Here is a 13,980-nt window from a genome sequence, read left to right as displayed (position 1 = left end):
GAGCCTCATATTTTAAGTAACTTGCTTACGATTACATAGCTAGAAAGTTGTATGTAGGATTTCTTATTGTGTCCTTAGCTTTAAAGATTCCATATAAGAGTCGCATTAAACTAGTACTAATTTTAAGTCTTAAGCATAACATGCACATTATGAAATATTTAGGGGTTAATGAATTAATTTGAATTCTCTCTTTATCAACCCACCAAAGTGATAAAACTATTAAAATGGTAGGATATACATTTTTGTTCTTTTCTTTCCTATATTGATACATATTTCTTATTATATAATTAAGAAATAGAAAATATAGAGGACACGTATAGATGTAAGTACAGATAGTAGCACAGGTTATTAAGTTTAGGATGAGTATGAATATATAAATTAGAGTCTCATAATTAAGTAAAAATTGACCAAGACGAATATCAGCTTTTTTCAACATGATGTGTACCTTCACTTCCTATTTTTTTCTTTTTTTCTGTTCCTTAAGATGGCAGTGATGACTCACTTCTCTAGTCTATCACAGACGAACATAATGTCATTAAATATTTAAGAATAATATTAGTGACCTAAAATTTCTCACTTTATGTTTCATATAACTATATCATTTTAGAAAAAGAAATGAGGAGTATTCTTATTAATAATGGATGGATTGATCTAATTAAATTTGTTGAACCGGTTACCATCCACTGAAAGATTAAAAACATATTAGTGGATGAGGTGCTTTTTGTCTTGGTCTACATTCCAAATAAAATAGTTGGAGGCAAATGTTTATGGTTAACTTCCTTGTTAAGCCATGCAATCCCAGGCAAGAAAGAATGAGGGGAAAGAAAGAGAAGGAGAAAGGACAAAGAGCAATAGGAGGGCATGTTAAAAGCTAGTCACTATTTTATATCAGTGGATGCTGACTATTCGATTTCACCATCTTCTGAGAACACATATGTCCTGCATTTCAGTACAGATTATCTTAGGGGAAGAATTTTCCTCCCAACTGACATCTCCCCTTTGTCAAAGGTTTTTCCTTTTCTTTCTTTTTTTTTTTTTTTTTTTAATTATACTTTAAGTTCTAGGGTATATGTGCACAACGTGCAGGTTTGTTACATATATATACATGTGCCATGTTGGTGTGCTGAACCCATTAATTCATCATTTACATTGGGTATATCTCCTTTGCTATCCCTCCCCCCTCCTCCCTCCCCACAATAGGACCCGGTGTGTGATGCTCCACTTCCTGTATCCAAGTGATCTCATTGTTCAATTCTCACCTATGAGTGAGAACATGCAGTACTTGGTTTTCTGTTCTTGCGATAATTTGCTGAGAATGATGGTTTCCAGCTGCATCCATGTCCCTACAAAGACACAAACTCATCCTTTTTTGTGGCTGCATAATATTCCATGGTGTATATGTGCCACATTTTCTTAATCCAGTCTGTCACTGATGGACATTTGGGTTGATTCCAAGTCTTTGCTATTGCAAATAGTGCTGCAATAAACATACATGTGCATGTGTCTTTATAGCAGCATGACTTATAATCCTTTGGGTATATCCCCAGTAACGGGATGGCTGGGTCAAATGGTAGGTTTTTCTTATAGTGAATTGACTTATTCATATTTCTAAATTGTGCATGTATAGTAAACAAGTGGATCCCATAGCATCTCATGACTTGACATCAAAAAGAAAGTACAAGATAGGAGGTAAGTGTTGCAGAGTATGCATGTGAGGTAGAGCACTAACTAACACATTTCATATTGCTTGTGTCCTTCATTTTGTGTTAAATTATAGATCTCCATGTATATGAAACCAAGATAGCCTCTTTTTTCTTGAGAAAACTTTTACAAATCTAACCAGTCATAAGTGTATCTTTCAATTCCTCAAACTAATTTAGGTCAGAGTGTTTGTAAACAATTAATGTCCTCCCTATTGAATGGGGTGAATCAGATTCATCATCTTCTTCCTTCACTACACATTTTAGATGTCCCTGAAACCTAAACCCAGCGCAGTGCAGTTTTGATTTAGGTTTGTTTTTTGTGTGTAGTTTTTCTGTTTTGTTTTTTTTATGAGACACTTATTAGAGTGTCTCAAACCTATATAGCCTAAGGAGTTGAGTCTTTAATTGACTTGTCGTTGTTAGATTGTGGATGCTGACATTTGCTCACTTGCCCTTATCACTGGCATTAAACCAAAGATAAACGTCTTAACAAATACTCTGAGATCTGTTCATATTTCCCCTGGTCTTCATTGTGAAGCATAAAACTTATCTCTTCAGGGTTGATTATTCTACCAGAATATTACCTTCCTCTTTTACTTATTGATTCCCTGGAAGGAAGAGCTAATGTGATCATTGAGCATCTACATGTTTCTCTTGCCAGAAGAGTTATCCCCTAGAAGCCAAGATTTCTACCCAGAATAATCCCCTACTTGGTTTGGCATAGATTTTGCACATGTCTTAGCTTGAGAAAAGTCTCAAGTGGAAATACGGTTTTTAAGAAATGAAGGAAATATTGGTAGAAAAGTGATGAGCTGCATCAGGGAAAAGAAGGCAGACACCAAAGGATATATTATCAAGCCATTAATTGAACTTAATCCCAAAGGAAAAACACTTGGAAATATAGGCAAGTATATTATGATGTTAAATCTACCAAATTCTCCTCTTTCAGTGACTGAGGATGCTTGTAGGGGGGAAGTGTTAATTCACAGGCATTATAAGCCTGCCTTGCACATAGCTTTGTAGAAAGCCTTCAGGCAACAAGATGCAGATACTGTCAGAATTCCTAGTGGTGTTCACTGGAGTCTCAAGGCTTAAAAAGGAATCTTCAGAATCTCAGCAGCACCTGCATAAGTGGATTTACTACAGCCTAGCATACAGCACCCAGTTCCATAGGAAGCTGTTGCTAAGTTGGCACCTTAAGTGTGTGTTTAGCAGATGATTCTTTCATGCTCTTCTGTTGGATGCACAGGTATAGGGTAAGAAGATTGTATTCCATTGTCATGCACATATTGTCTTATCAGCTCCACTGTAAAATGCGTCTTTTGGCCAGAAACAACATTGTATGGGTTATTTTGGGATTAGATTAAGCATTCCTGAGCCCTTGCATGGCAAAGGCTTTGTAAGCAGGGAAGAGATTATGAATTAGGTTAGGATGAATCACTACTCTTAGGGGAAAGTTGTCTGATATAATATACCGCAAGCAACTCTCTGAATGTGTCACTTTGATGCCTGACACAATATTAAGGACTCAATATTAGTTTATACTCTAGGCAGGCTGTGTATTCTGCAGTGAATGTAGATAGATAAATCTTGGTGAAAGAGAGCTCCTTGCTTCTTGGTCCATACATATCCCCTATCCCTGCTATTCAAGCTGTTTTATCCATGAGCTCATTGTGTAAACACTGGAGTGGAAGAGGGCAGAGGTAAAATACACAAGGCAAGTCACCCTGTAAGAGTGTTTTTTGAGAACTGACTTGCTGTCGAAGATCTCAGTTGAGCATTAACATGTGACACAAAAATTCACACATCCTGAGTACAAACCCAGAATACTATGTAGATATGTTGATCTGTGCACTATTTTTCTAGACATCCTACTTCGTAATTTTTTAGTGTTATTCTTTCCAGGAAATGACTTACTCAAACCATTTGGCACTATTCTGGAATCCACATACTTCAGGTCACTCACTGTTTCTTTAAAAATTGAATGACCAAATATACCATTCAAAACCCTGACAACTGGGACAGTTTTTCATAACTGTTCTTTAGGAGCTCTGTTAAGTGAGACTGCAATGTGGCAACAACTAATTTTCAGCTAGTGCCAGTATAAGGTACTGAGGCATTTGAGACTCAGGCTCAACTTCTTTCCCTCTCTGCCAGTTAGTTTTAGTAAACTCCTCATTAGGATGTAGATGAAAACTGAAAAGAGTCATGTGTAAAACAGAAAGAAGAACCTGATAGCCCAAGACACCAAAGCAGGAGTCACTGAAGTTCTGCGAGAAAAGAGAAGCATGAAACTATTTATCATATAGTTAATAAAAATTGCAAGTGAATATTCTTATATTTTAAAAACAAATTGCAGAAGTACAGTGACACAAAATAATTCAAGAAATAAATATATAAGCTCCTAAAATAATGTATATCGTTATTATTTTGCCACCTGAATATAACCTTTATTAATCTCCTTCATCGTGACTACATTTCATTCTGCCATTTTCTTTTACATTAAATTTAAATACACTAAACAATTCTTCAACTTAGGATTTTTCAACTGTTATTTTTCTTAAACATTATATTTTCATATGTAATACATTAAAATTCATGATTTTAGATTCAACCTTAAAATTAATTTTATCTTTTTAAACTTCTCTAAATTACGTTTCTCTTTAATTTGCATGATTATTTTCAAATTTCAAAAAAAAATACTGACAATTTTTAAAAAGTTTGTCTTTTAAAATACAACAAATTCAGGGAATTTTTAAAAACTTTCTAATTTTTAGTTTTAAGTTACTATTATATCTAACTAATTAGTCCTGCTTCACATTTTTATCACAAAAATTTAAAAAGAACAAATTTAAAAGCTAAAATAAAAACTGAAATTCTGCCACTTCTTCATTTTGAAAAATTGAATCATGATAGTCATTTTTAAAAAACTATTTTGATAAAACACTACTTTTAAATTAATGTGTTAAGATTGAGTGAGAGAAAAATTAAAATTTTCACCTTTTGGTCTAGCTGAATGTATGAGCAAAGCTATTCCTAGAATAAATTTTGATTACTATTCAATAGATATTTATTCTGACATAATTATGGAATGAATTTCATACTTTTCAAAACAAAGTCTCTAGATTCTTACCATTTTCAAAAATTCTAGTTAGATTTTTTGTTTGATTTCAACAGCCGCTAAAACAGCATTCCAACTATTTATCCCTACATATATATCTCAATTTATTTTCAGATTGTCAATCATGCAAAACATTACATAAATCTCTTATTGCATGCTTAAAAACTAATTCCTTTTCTCTTTAAAGAAGTAATACAAATGATAAAATCAAAATTGTAAAAAAAAAGTCTATTAAGTTTTTACGGAGTAATTTTGGCTTACTAATGAATTGTTCAATTTTGTTTTCTTTGTAGTAAGCTGATGCTGAATTATTTGCTGTTCATCCGTTGAAAATGAATCTGTCTTTCTCCCAGTAATTTAACTTTGTGAATAGTTAAAGTAAATTTATATGAGTTACTAGATTAGCTTGAGTCTGAAGGAGTTATTTAGTTTAATTGTCTGGAGGTCTACTTAATGTTGTTGTTTCTGTACCTGTTTTACAAGACTCTCCACACTAATTCAAGTTTTAAAATAAATCTCTGATTCAACTGCTTTCCTTCGGGTTGTATGTTAAAGGCTTACAATAAAGGTTTAAAGCTAATTTAGGAAGACATATAAACAAATAAAAACATAAATCTACCCTGAATATTACCACTTTAACAAACAGCATTGTAAGATTTATACAATTACACATATATTTAAAGAAAATAAAATATAAAATCACTTAAATTCTTATAGCTAGCAATCGTTTGTAAAATCACTTTCTTTTCCAATACATTTAGGTGGTCACATGTTTCTTTCACTTCACTAGATTAGGCATAGCTTATCTTATTCATTATTTTCAAGAGAAAACAATCTTGGTTCTCTTTTGCTATTTATATAGTTTGCTTTCGATAGTACAGGTTGAAATAATGGTGGTTTCTCCTTTTGCTTATCCAAACAGAATGCAAAGACATATGGAATATGTTGCACTCTCCTATGAGCATCACATAAAGAGGAATGAGACAATGTCAAAGGTAGACTCATAAATGAGACCTTTTTGCATGAACACCCAGGAGCCTCTGCTATCCTTTCATTATCTTACCTAGAAAAAATATGTAAATCTTTTGTTAGTTTATCTGTTTTCCTTTTTTTAATTTTCTCCATGAAATATTTTGTTTAGTGCTTGGTATGGTGCCAACAACTTTAATTTCCTTAGGCTTTATGAATAATTAGACCTCAGGTAAGAATGGACAGTCAAGATTTATAATATGCATATTTAATATATGCCTGGCAATGTTATAATAACTTTCCACTCACTTAATCATAATGACCCCAACAGGATTGTAGATGCAATAATTATCCCTATTTTTGATGGGAAAACTGAAACATAGAACAGTTAACTAACTTGATTAAGGTTGCATACCAGGGAAGCTGAATATTTGGAGTAAAAACTAGGTAGTTTTTCTTCAGACTCCTGGTCTTTATCCTAAAAGCCCTCAGGGTAGATGGAATTCTGTCACTACTGTTTCCAGGCTTTTGAAAAGTTACAGAATTTTTCTCTGACTTTCTTTTTGTTTATACTGGTAATATTAATATTTGACCATTGAGTTGTTCATGTTTGTGGATTTTTAAAAATGTGTCTGTGAATTGGGGGAAATACTCAAACAATCCACTTTCTGCCCTGATCCAAAGCAATGGGACTGGTTTGAATGGAAAGAAGTGTTGATATGTTCTGCTGACTGTATGATGTCCTGTTATTCCTACAGGGCATAATCACTTTATAAGTTACTTTATGAAAACCAGAAGAAAATCATTTTCTTACATAGTTTCACATTTAGTAGACATTTGTCTGATTCTAAACTGGGAGTGCTGAATTCTTACAAGACAAAGAACCTGTAGCTAAGTATTCTGTCTTCCTGATATAGCTTTCCCACCTACAGCAGCATGTTTGAAAATGCATGTTTTCTGATTAGCTTTATATAATTTAACATGCATTATTCAAAAAAATTAAAAACTAAGCTAGCTTTATATAAATCATACATAATTATAATCAAGTTTTAGATCTTTTGGGGGAATATAGTGAAAACAATGTTTTGGACTCTCACCTACTTAAAAAATAAAACTGATCCAATTAATTAGATTTTCAAAAAAAATTAACGAGGATGCACTGAGATTGTGTGTTTACATGAAGAGATAATCGTAAGATGCAAAATTAACAGCATTCTGGTGTCAGATTCCCAGGGGATCTTTGACACCATCTCACCATTTATTTTTTGGTTTGTTTCTTTCCTTTTCTTTGTCTTTTTATAAAGAATGAATTATGGATAAGGATAAACAGCACAAGGATGTAGAAAAAAAAAAAAACAGCAGGCATAACTTTGATGACAACTTTTATGGCATATGTAGCTACCTTCCAATGTTTTTTTAGGCAGCTTTCAGATAGAAGTAAAAAAAAAAAAAAAAAAAAAAAAAAAAGTTTAAAAAAAAAGATGAAAAAGAAAAAGTAAAAAGAAATCCACATAATTATCTCAAGCAAAAACATCTGTGAAAGTTCTCTGGTACCTTGCATGCATCTAATACTTAAGAACTTTTTTTCTTTAAATTAAAAGTTCTTTCCATCTTCTATCTAAATAACATGAAGTAGAGCAAATGAAACCGTGTTCATTCTGCAGCAGGGATCAGACAACTTCCTTATTCTGAAATTCAGGCATAAATTGATGTTCAATCAGCCTAGAGCGGAGCCTACAAGGAAATTCCTGTGCAGCAAATGTTTCACCATTATATAATTAATTATATATATATATATAAAATATGTGTGTGTGTGTGCATTTGTGTACATATATGGAGATATAATTAGTAACCTATTTAGTTTCTAAAATAAAATCCAATACAAATACAAAAATAATTAAAATAATTAAAATTATAATTAATAATTAAAATAGGTTGAAACATCTATTGTATGCAAGCAGGTTAGAGAAAGGGATATAGCCTAATGCTGTCTATTACCTCACACTTAAAAATTACAAAACTCAAAATATTGTAAAAGATAAGTAAGCAAAATGAGATGAGTAAGTTACCTGTATGCATGTGTGTGTAATTGATAGAGAGTGAGTGGTGGGAGTGGTTAAAGGTCAATGTAAATAATAGAGAAATATCCATGGAGTAGAAAGCATGGTTCTGGTCCTTTACATGTATGTAGGATTTCTAAATGTAGATATAATAGCTATCTACAACGTGTGCTGAATACATAGGGCAGAGATAACTGTTTGCCTCTTCAATCACATTTGTTTTTCATTTTTCAATAGCCAACAAGATCTTGATGTCCATAAGGAAAATTTAAACATTCAGGGAAGTTTATGGTCAAAGTTAGATCCAAACAATTTTCCCCATGAAGCAAATAAGCAGCCAATAATACCTAATTGAGGGAAACATGATATTATACCACAGTCTAATTAGCTATCTTATTTGCCATCTTTATTCCATATAGGATTCCTACATACAGAGGTAACTATAAAGTCATTATTATTTAACATTTTCTTAATTGTATTGGCTGTTTAATGTGCTTTCAATAATAGAAAATATGAAGAAATATTTTTTAAACTAATTTATTATTTAACCTCAGTCGTGACATCTTTTTTGATTACAGATAAAATTATTGCCCAGAGAGGCTGGGCGTTATGACTCATGCCTGTAATCCCAGAACATTGGGAGGCCGAGGCGGGCGAATCACGAGGTCAGGAGTTCAATACCAGCCTGACCAACATGCTGAAACTCTGTCTCTACTAAAAATACAAAAAATTATCCAGTCATGGTGGTAGGTGCCTGTGATATCAGCTACTTGGGAGACTGAGGCAGGAGAGTTGCTTGAACCAGGAGACAGAGGTTGCAGTGAGCCAAGATCACACCACTGCACTCCAGCCTAGGTGACACAGCAAGACTCCATCTGAAAAAAAAAAAAAAAAAAAAATTACTGCCCAGAGAATAATTCACTTACAGATTTCCTTATGACTACTATAAGAATACTTGAGCAGTTAAGTTACATTTCATGGAAGAAAGAGGCAGAGAAAGAGGCAGACAGGAAAGTCACTTTGCTGTAAGGAATACTGAATCACAGTTCATGATAACTCAACAACTAAACTAACACCTATGTAAAACACAAAAAACAATATTTTCAAGTAGTTGAAATCATATGATTCCAAGATTAATATAAAATTTCAATAATAAAATTCATTATGAAACATTATTGGTGTGTTACCACTTCTGGGAAATTTGCCTCACCTAAATGGATAGGTTAAGGTATTTATATTATACACACCACATTTGCAAGTTGTGTTTAGAAATCAAGTTTAAAATAAGCATAACATTTGTTGATTAATATTTTTTTAACTATCTTGCAGAGCAAATAGTTTAAAAATCATATAATCAAGCTTGCAAATACTATTGTGCTGGACAACTTTAGAAGTAGGATAAGGTAATAGATACTCTGCTTGACAAAGTTTACAACTAAAAATGTAGATAAGATGGCTAAATATGAAAAAAATAAAAACATTAGAATTATATTAAAGTACACGAACTACAAATGGTACAGGAATTATTAAATTGATTAGACAATTTCTAGCCAAAATCCTTAAATGGCGTTGGAACTGGACCTTGATAGATATTTGGTACAAGAATAATAGCTTAGGGGCTGGATGCAGTGGCTCATGTCTCTAATCCCAGGCTTTGGGAGGGCGAGGTGGGTGGATCACGAGGTCAGGAGTTCAAGACTCTTCTGACCAACATGGTGAAACCCCGACTCTACTAAAAATACAAAAATTAGCCGGGTGTGGTGTCGGGTGCCTGTAATCCCAGCTACTCAGGAGGTTAAGGCAGGAGAATTGCTTGAACCCGGGAGGCGGAGCTTGGAGTGAGCTGAGATCGCGCCACTGCACTCTACCATGGGCGACAGATCAAGACTGTGTCTCAAAAAAATAAAAATAAAAAAGAGTAACAGTTTAAAAATACAAATATTTAATTAAGCATATATGGTAAAATATTTTATTCTGTCATTCTCCTTTATGTCTGAAATGGTCCAAATAATGGTAGTAGATAAATGGCAACTAGAAACAAAACTCAAAAAAAAAAAAAAAGGCAGAATCCTGGTGACTTTAATGCAAAAAATAACATTCAGAGAAGTGTTAGGAGGACCAACTTGTTAGTGTCTGGTTGTTCGACCTACAAAATTCATTCTAAATGTATTTTGTACCCCTAGCCAACCAGAGTGGACAGTACTGAGAATTAATGAATAGAAATCAATAAATAAAAGTGAAGAAAAAAGAAAAAATAATCTCTAGGGTGCAAAAGAAAAATAGTTAAACAAGGAACCTCAAAATGAGAGAAGAAAGAGGGTAAGGTTATATCCTAACACTCAATCATGGATTGTAAAGATAAAGACAAAATGATTTGCATTATTAAAGTACTAGCTGTTTTAATCAGAGATAATTCTTTAAGCGATAACATACATCCCACTTTCCAGTTAACTCTACTTGGAATGGAAGATATGACTACGGCAAGAAGTGTGTACTCTTTGCAGATAAGTTTGTTTCATACTGGAACTATTAAATACCATGAAAGACCTGTGGAAGTGCATTAAGTAAGGAAGCAGTTACACAATTTCTAGAGAGAGGCAGTAATGAAATGGGCTACATTGGACTGGGTGGTAACAACTGATACATTATGGTAAGTCTACTTCTCCATCTTATCACCCACATGAAGCCACATTGATACCTGTGTCTTTAGTATCATAATGAATTTGGAGAAAATTAAAAGTACTTCAATCAAATTTGAAAGTACTAGGTGATAAAATCAGTGGGTTTTAAGAATAGTTTTAATCTGCCAAAATAAATGGCATTCACATCTTTTGTCTTATCAAAAAATAATACCAGGTTTTCTTTAAGCCTTAACCATTTATTAAAGAGGCACTGGTAAATAGAATGGTGTATTGAAACAGGTTTTAACTTAGATTTTAATGGCATCTCTGCTCCTTTTATTCTGTTATTCAAATAAATTCCATTTATATGTAATATATAAATATGTAAATTTATATATTAAATGTGTATTATATATTCATATGTTTATAAATATATATTATATATTATATATATTTTAAAGCTCTGTTCTTGAGAAATGGGAAAGCTAATAAGCTAGACTAATTCCCTCAATATTCCTTTTTATGATAGAGATATTGGGAAATAAAACTAAATACAGTAGACTGTCTTGGAGCTGAAAGTTTGATTATATCAATCAAATGAATTTGCAGGTCTCTGATTTGCAAATTAATCCTATGAAGCAGGAGGCAGAGAATTGCATAGATCGCTGTGGGGAACTAACACACTCTTAATGGTTAGCAAGATCTTGGGGATTGCTGTATTGGAGAATGTTATCATATATTATGAATTTATCTACCCACTAAGTATGCTCACTGCTGTGGTTTGAATGGCTGTCCAAAACTCAAGATGAAATCTTCAATGTGACAATGTTGACAGGTGGGTCTTTAAGGTGGGGTGGTGATTGGGTCATAAGGGCTTTGCCCTCATGAATGATTAATCCATTCATAGATGAATGGACTAGTGGATTCATACATGATCACAAAAGTGGGACTGGTAGCTCTCTAAGAAGAGGAAGAGAAACCTGAGCTAGCACACCCAGCCTCTTCTCCATGTGATGCCCTGCTCTGGGACTCTGCAGTTTCTACCAGCAAGAACACTTTCAGATGAGGCCCCTTGACCATGCATTTCTCAGCCTCCATAACTTTAAGAAATAATGTGTTTCTATATAAATTACACAGTTATAGGTATTCTGTCATAAGGAACAGAAAACAAACTAAGACATCCACTAAGATGGCTGTGAGGCTAACTGCTTTACAAAGCCACTAAGAATGTCATTGGTAAAGGGAGCATCTGCACCCTAGAATGTGCTATTGATGGCTGTCTTCTGTGGGCAGAGGATAAGAACAAGACGCTTCTGTTGACATACATTACCCAATGTCAGTGTTAATAATGGTATTTTCATGATTGCACTTGCAAAAATGCAGCAATTAATGACAATTAACCATAGAGGTGGTGATTATTGAACCACATAGCAGATAAAATATAATCAGAATGCTCTTACCTACAGAGATTTTGTTAGTAGCTAGTAGATTATATAATCCCTAAGAGAATATATCAGTCCATTAAGATGGCAGTTTATTTACCTAACCAAGTATTTCCTCTATGTCTGGGGAAGAGAGAGCCCTGAATTGAATTATGAGATGGAACTTTCTTATACCTCTCCAAATTCCCACACTTTAATTCCTTTTAAAAATAGACTTCTTTGAATCAAGGAAAAGTCGCATAGCTGGTTAAAGGATTCCACACAGACATCTGAAGTACACAGTACATCTTTTTCCCAATCTTCTGCTAAGAAATCTATTTTGATTTACTGGAGCAAATTACACTAGAAAAAGAAAATTATATAGACTTCAGTGGAGTGATTCAACACTGGCTCTAAACTAACTGTGTTCTCCTGAATCTACAATGTCACACTATTTCATTGATCAGACGGAGGGCTTATGAGGGTCAGATGATAAATAGAGTTAACTCTGTTTATGCCCCCCCACTATAGTTATTTCCTCAGTTCGTGAGTGTATGGTTAGACTATAAATACTCAGGCACTGGCAAACTTCCCACAATGCTTCTCTGTGGAGTGGGAGACATTGGTTGGCAAACTAATTGGAAGCTTTTGGAGCCTCCCTTTCCTTACTAAAATAGCAAATCAAAAGCAATAATGAATCCCTGGAGGCTTCATAGAATATAGGGTTATTATCAAAGACATCAAAGAGAGAGAAGAAATGGCCTCTGACACAACCCCTGTTTTTTTTAAATCTTTTGATCTGTGCAGAAGAAAAATAACTCTTAGAAAATAATAAAGGATTATTCCAAACTTAGGTAGTGACCATTCGTATTTATTTTCATTTTTATTGCAACAAATTAACATGGTTCCTAATACTTATTATGCAGTAATGATTTGTTAAATGTTATATTTTTTTCTATATCCCAATAATCAGAAAATCATAGGATGCATTATGCTTTTCTCAAAGAGGTACAATGTTAAATCTTTATTGAAATCCTTAGGGCAATGCAAATACTCTGCTTCATGGCTATACTTTAGTCTGTAGACCTTAAATGCTTCACCACATCATAGGATATAGCCTGCTCCTGCCAAGGTGTCCGATTGCTGATAGTACCTGATCAGGAAGTAGTATTCTGGATGCCAAAATACAGTATTCAGGCATCCTATAGTTTCTGACATCTATAGTTCTACGTATTAGATCACCTCCTCCAGAAAGATAAGTTGCTTCAGTTGTTTTTCTCTACCACTGAGAACCAGGCATAATTGTGGACCTCTTTGAAGCCTGGAGGAAACAGATATCATATTTAATTGTATTGCTGTGACACATTTACTAAGTGGCTCATCAGACTGCCAGTTTTTAGTTGGACTGAAAGCAAGAAAAGGCTTTCCAGCTGGCTCAGACTTGATCTACTAAAAGACAGTTTCCACCCAGCCCTTATTAGCCGCTGAATGTGGTGATGCTAAAAACGCCTGCCTGATCAGGATGATTCATGACGCCTATCACAGGCTTAGTAGACAATTGAGAGGAGCGACTTCTTAGATTTCAGAGCAATGCTAAACTCTCTTTCAAGTGACCAGAAATTATTCTTCACTTGTTATTGTGTGAAGTGGATTCTGAACACCAGACAATGGAACAAATGACAAGTCTTGAACTTTCCATTATAAATTTGGTGTAAGTCAGAAACAGGAAACCAAACACCTCATGTTCTCACTCATAAATGAGAATTGAATAATGAGAATACATGGACACAGGGAGGGGAACATCACACACTGAGGCCTGTCGGAAGGTGGGGCTAAGGGGATGGAGAGCATTAGGACACATACATAATGCATGCGGGGCTTAAAACCTAGATGACAGATTGATAGGTGCAGCAAACCACCATGGCACATGTATGCCTATGTAACAAACCTGCACGTTTTGCACATGGATCCCAGAACTTAAAGTAAAACAATATATAAATACATAAATTTGGTGTTAGTTCTTCTGAAAGTTATAAAGTCAGTCACTCCTAGAAGAACTGTACAGGAACTGAGTGTGCTATATTC

Source organism: Macaca fascicularis, chromosome 5, assembly GCF_037993035.2.
Source record: "Macaca fascicularis isolate 582-1 chromosome 5, T2T-MFA8v1.1".
NCBI lineage: Eukaryota > Metazoa > Chordata > Mammalia > Primates > Cercopithecidae > Macaca > Macaca fascicularis.
The sequence above is the reverse complement of the archived record's forward strand: the minus strand, read 5'-3'. Positions refer to the sequence as shown.